The sequence below is a fragment of the Cebus imitator genome, unplaced genomic scaffold (assembly GCF_001604975.1).
Source record: "Cebus imitator isolate Cc_AM_T3 unplaced genomic scaffold, Cebus_imitator-1.0 Scaffold143, whole genome shotgun sequence".
Lineage (NCBI taxonomy): Eukaryota > Metazoa > Chordata > Mammalia > Primates > Cebidae > Cebus > Cebus imitator.
Genome location: NW_016107458.1, coordinates 5,069,251 through 5,075,232, shown reverse-complemented (window position 1 = coordinate 5,075,232; position 5,982 = coordinate 5,069,251). Strand labels below are relative to the sequence as shown.

The 5,982-nt window shown below is 36.3% G+C and overlaps 1 long non-coding RNA gene across 1 annotated transcript; it reads right to left on the bottom strand.

Annotated features, from left to right (window-relative positions):
• Positions 1–473: 473 nt before the first annotated feature.
• Positions 474–5,210, bottom strand: LOC119473258. The gene is made up of 3 exons (XR_005202458.1): positions 5,198–5,210; positions 4,456–4,460; positions 474–592 (listed from the first exon to the last, which is right to left on the bottom strand). It is a non-coding gene; the product is annotated as an uncharacterized LOC119473258 (long non-coding RNA).
• Positions 5,211–5,982: the final 772 nt, after the last annotated feature.

Here is a 5,982-nt window from a genome sequence, read left to right as displayed (position 1 = left end):
ATGGGGAGGAAGGCAGCAAATCACACTGCCACGTGTGTACCTATGCAACAATTTTGCATGTTCTTCACATGTACCCCAAAACCTAAAATGCAATAAAATAAATAAATGGGGGAAAAAAAAAGAAATAAGCATTGGCTTCAACTAGTCAGTTTCACGTAATTGCAAAAGAGCTACCAAGTATAGTATTCCAAGTGCTCAGGAAGGAAAAGGAGAAGCAAACATGGATGAATTCTGTACCAAGAACAGCTGTTTCTTTTCAAATCCTTCATTTCTTGGGCAATTGGAATCTCTGTCATCCTATATTACTGCTCTAAAACGTGATTGTCCAACCCATGGCCCATGGGCTACATGCAGCCCAAGATGGCTTTGAATGTGGCCTAAAACAATTTTATAAACTTTCTTAAAATATTATGAGGTTTTTCCACAATTTTTTTTTTTTTTTTTTTTTTTTTTTTTTTTTTTTTTTTTTTTTTTTTTTTTTTTTTTTTTTTTTTTTTAGCTCAGCAGCTATCATTAGTGTATTTTATGTGTGGCCCAAGACAATTCTTCTTCCAGCGTGGCCCAGGGAAGACAAAAGATTGGACAGCCTGCTCTAAGATTCTTAGAATGATTTCATTAATTCATTCAACAAATATGATTTGAGTGCCTCTGTCTATGCACAAGATATTACATATGATGTTGAAGATACAAGATACAAAAGTTGGTGTTATATTTCTGGCTACAGAACCCCATGGCAGAGTGAGAGACGTATGCTACGGTGTATGACACAAATGCTGTCCCTTACCCAAAGTTAATGACATGCTGCACACTCCACACTGAAGGAATGTTCACAACAGATAGAATAGTCTTGTTTCTCCCAGGAGTGTTGCTGTCCTCAGAGAGGTCTACCAATTAAGCTTCCCTAAAAGTACCTGCATCCCTCTCAGAAGCTTATGATCCATTGTAGACTTATGTAACCATATAACTAATCATTATATCCTTTATTCAAGAAATAACAACATGCAAATGAGCATTAATCTTCCCAGAATGATGAATTGAGCACAAATATTTTCCTTCTTCTTTGGACTTCAGGCATACACCATGGAATTTTTTGTAGCAATTAGAAGTAATATCTAAACATGCTCACAATGAGAATAGAATTTAATTTTTTTAATGTAGTGTTCAGCAGTAGAAAATTTAAGATAAAACAAGATTGGTGAATAATACAACATATGTAAGATAAAAACAAAAAACACTATTCTTCAAAGAAGCATGCATATTCAAATATATCTGTTAAATACATTAGAAGAGCTGCTTATGGGAAGAGAAGGGAAAAGGAGTGGGAATCAGAATGAAAGAAGGGAAAATAATAACATACAACAGAATTTGTGTATAGACCATAGTGCTAATGTGGTATCTATGGAGGAATATTACTAATTTGCCAAATACACAATTTTACATTCTAAATTATTTTTGTTTTTTGAGGCAGCACTCCAAAAACATTTGTTGAATGGATTAATGAAAAGGCATAAATTTAAAATTAGCCTTTAGGCCAGGTGTGGTGGCTCACACCTGCAATCCCAACACTTTGGGAGGCCGAGGCAGGCAGATCACCTGAGACCAGGAGTTCAAGACCAGACTGGCCAACATGGAGAAACCCCTGTCTCTACTAAAAATATAAAAAAATTAGCCAGGCATGGTGGTGGGCACCTGTAATCCCAGCTACTTAGGAAGCTGAGAAAGGAGAATCACTTGAACCTGGGAGAAGGAGGTTGCAGTGAGCCAAGATCACACCACTGCACTCTATCCTGGGTGACAGAGCACGACTTCATCTCAAAAATAAAATAAAATAAAATAAAATTAGCCTTTAGACCAATAAGACAGGTTGACAAGACATCCTTCTATATGCTATGTTCTGACCTAGGCCCAAAGTGAAGTCGATAAATAGTCAACAATAATATATAATTTTTTTAATCAACTTGACAAGCTGATTTATAAAATTATAAAAAAATTATAACACTGTGTTAGCAAAGGTATGAAGAAAGAAGCACTTTCAAATGGATAGGAATATAAAATAGCACATCTTTCTGAAAAGCAGTGATTGATATTCACAAAAATGTAGGCTTTAACCCAGGACTTCCACTTTCAGGAATTTATCATAAGAAAAATAATATATGTACAATCACATACATCAAATGGTTTGGGCCAATATTACTTGACATAACAGAAAATTGCAAGTAACATAAATGTTCAGCAATAAGGATTTGTTAAATAAATTATGGTGTATCTATAGGATAGAATTTTATTTCATTAATACATAATAATAAAATTAAATGTTTATGATATATTAATAAGCAAATATAGCATTCTAAAATATGCCATATAATCCTAATTTTGATGACAGGAAAGATATACACGAAAATGTTAATAATAGTTATCTCTAAGTTAATATATTCAATGAATATAAGTGATTCTGGTCTATTGTTGGTATGTATTTAATTGGAAAAATACTATAATAAAAACAATAATATTCCAGATTATAATTCCATCTATTATATTATGTTTCCAAGGCATGAAAAAATTATTTCTATGCTAAATTCTTATTTTAAATTTCTTTATTTTTTAGACACAGGGTCTCACTCTGTCATCTAGGCTGGAGTGCAGCAGCACAATCATAGCTCACTGAACCTCAAACTCCTGGGCTCAAGTTATCTTACTGGCTCAGCCTCCTGCGTAGCAAGTACTAAGGTGCATGCCACCACACCTGGCTAATTTACTTTTGTTTTTACTAGAAATGGAGTCTTGCTATGTTGCCCAGGCTGGTCTTGAACTCCTGGCCTCCAGTGATTCTCCCACATCAGCCTCCTAAAGCACTGGGATTACAGGCGTGAGCTGCCACACCAGCCCTCATGCCAAATTCTTGAAATTATGTGCTTCATTATTTACAGAATTCCCAGGTGTTTTTCATGTGTGCATTTCAGTCATTACTCAGCCACACTTTACTGTGTCACTTTTAGCCACTGCATCACTCCTATGCTTAAAAAAAAGTAAACAGTCATTTTAAGATAGGAATATGACTTAAAAATATTCCCTATAATTGTCTAGACCTTAACCAAGAATTTACTGAACATCTACAAAGATTCTCTTTGTTATTAAAATCAAGGAATTCCATTTTCTCATCAATATGGGTATTCTACAGTTCGGTCATGTCAGAATAAAAGAAAAATGACGAGATATTATGAGACATTTGGGCCGGGAATTATGTTAAAGCCCAGGTTGGCTTTTACTTTAATAATAAAAAAATAAATGTTATTTAATTTTTTCACTCTGAAATATAAAACCCTGGAGGTCTGATGAGATAAACAAGAGCTGGATAAGTTTGAAATGCAAGCACTGATATATATTCTATTTTTCTAGGGGTAATAGCTCTAGTACCTTATCACTTTAACAAATGGATCTTCTTAGGGGAAAATTTTAAAATCCAACAAGAAAAAAAAAAACACAAAACCTAGCCTGGCTTCAGATTTAAATTTCACCAAGAGCAAATGTTATCTTAAGAAATCACATTTTTAAATTCCACTGTCATGGATGTAGCTATGAGAACAAATGTGAAATTTTCAGTCTGTTAAGCACATATCAATACAAAAATCAGGCATGTTGGTAGGTAAAAGAAAGATGGCATATTCTTCCATCAGTGCATATAAGACAAGAATTCCAAGGCCAAAAGTTTGCAGTTAACATCATTTACAGGATAGTATTTTTTAATGTATCATTATTATTTTAAGGTGTCACTAAGATTTAGAAAAGTATACTTTTTTGGTTGAATATGCATCTAACACTCATTACTTTGAACCACTTGCCTCTGGTGTTTTTTGTTTGTTTGTTTGTTTGTTTTTGTTTTTGTTTTTTTTGAGATAGGATCTGGCTCTGTTGCCCAGGTGGGAGTGCAGTGGTGTGATCTGGATTTACTGTAATCTCTGCCTCCCAGACTCAAGCTATCCTCCCTACTCAGCCTCCAAAGCAGCTGAAATCACAGGCACACACCACCACACCCACCTAATTTTTGTATCTTTTGTAGAGACAGGGTTTCACCATGTTGCCTAGGCTGGTCTCAAACTCCTGAGCTCAAGTGATCCACCCATCTCAGCCTCCCAAAGTGCTGGGATTACAGCCTTGAGCCAGAGCACCTGGACTGATCTAATGGTTTGTTTGTTTGTTCATTTGTTTTAAGGAGCAGAGAGTTTAATAGGCAAGAAAGAAAATTTTTAAAGTTTCTTTTAAAATTAAAAGAGAGGAGGCAGAAGGAAGAGACTCCCCCATACAGAGACAGGGTGGGGGCGAAGTGTGCTCCAAAGCCTAAAGAGGAGACCCCAAAGTGTGGTGGACACCAGCCAGGTATATATGCAGAGGCTGCAGGAGGTGATGTTTGATATGCTTAGGGGTCAGGGGATTGGCTTGACTAGGCATGTCATTCACATAGCCTGTGAAAACACTTGCCCTCCCACCCTAGTCTTTTAATATGCAAATACAGGGCACCATGATGTTCTACACATGTGGGGATACGTGAGGGCGGCCATGTTGCCAGGAACATGTAGAGAAAGGGCAAGAAGGCTGAGGGAATCACCATGTCTGGGTGGACCCAGTTTCTAATGGCTGACATTTCCATTTCAAAGGTTGCCAGCCTGGCTCTAAGGGCCTGGACTTTACAAAAAACTTTTCTGGAGATGTTTTAAAAAATGGAAACTTCCCAAGGATCCCTTTTCCTCTCTATCTGCCTAAAACAATTTCTTAATTAAGTCCTACAAAATTCCCTGCTGTGGAGATGCCACACTAACTGCTATTAGGGGGTTTGCGGTGAGGACTCTTTCTGGCTACTTCCTGCTGAAAAGGGGTGTCAAATGCAGAACAGCAGTTAGGGCTCTTCCTGGAGTCAGTCTAAGGGTCCTTGGAAGAATGGTGTGTCCATGTGTGATTCAGTTTATAGCACTGTTTGGAGTTTGGTTGTTTCTAGGTAAGAAGAAAGAATTTGAGTTATGGTATTGAGTATACAGGGTTCAAATATCAATACAAGACATACAAGCAAGAGAGGGCTTAAAAAGCGGGTTAACTAATTCCATAAAGAAGACTGGAATTCATTAAAGAGGGATTGTAGTCACCCAGGACTGAAGCCAGCATTTTCCCTGAGCCTGTTAATAATTTTGATTTGATTTTTCAGTACCTGTAGATTTTCCTCTACTTTATTAGAGGTGTTAATCCAAAAGCAGCATATTTCATTTAAAACTACATCACCAAACCCAATAAAAAGTCCTAGCAGACTCAGTGATAGCAAAACTTTCATGCTTCCTTTTTGTCAGTAACTATTATCCCTGCTAAAAGGTTATTAATTAAGCAAAATAGGACAGCAATGGAAACTCTCTGCCCAACATTTCAGTTTGAAGGGGCTACCATGTATAACCCTATTGCAAATTGTAGAGTGAGGACAGTGGTTCCCACAAGTGTGGTATTGTAAGTAATTTCCATCTAAAATTTTACTTGCCAAGATATAGAATTCCCCTTTGGGGTCTATGAAGTTTCTTGGTTTTATTTTCCCAAACAAAGAAACCTCTGGGTTATAGGCACCTTACTCATTTTGATTAGCTGGCAGAATTTGCAAGGTAATTGCCCAGAACTAGCATATGGATTCTCATTTTTATGTTACACATCCTTCTTTGTTTTTCCCCAAGCTGCAGATTACCACTTGATTCACAGGAATAACCATGGTTAGTCTAAAGTGTAGGCAAAAAAGCTTAAAAACAATTAATGAGACTAGGATTTAATGACAAATGTATATGATAAGCTTTGGAGCAAAATTTTTTTCTCCAGTCCTCATTTTTGATAAAAACTAATTATGAATAAACTTTAGTCTTATACTTGACCTAAATATTTGCATGAGTGCAGCAAGAATGGTTATTTTTACATAGGCCTTTTGGATTGGCTTTGATGAAACTCTATTCCACAAGGAAT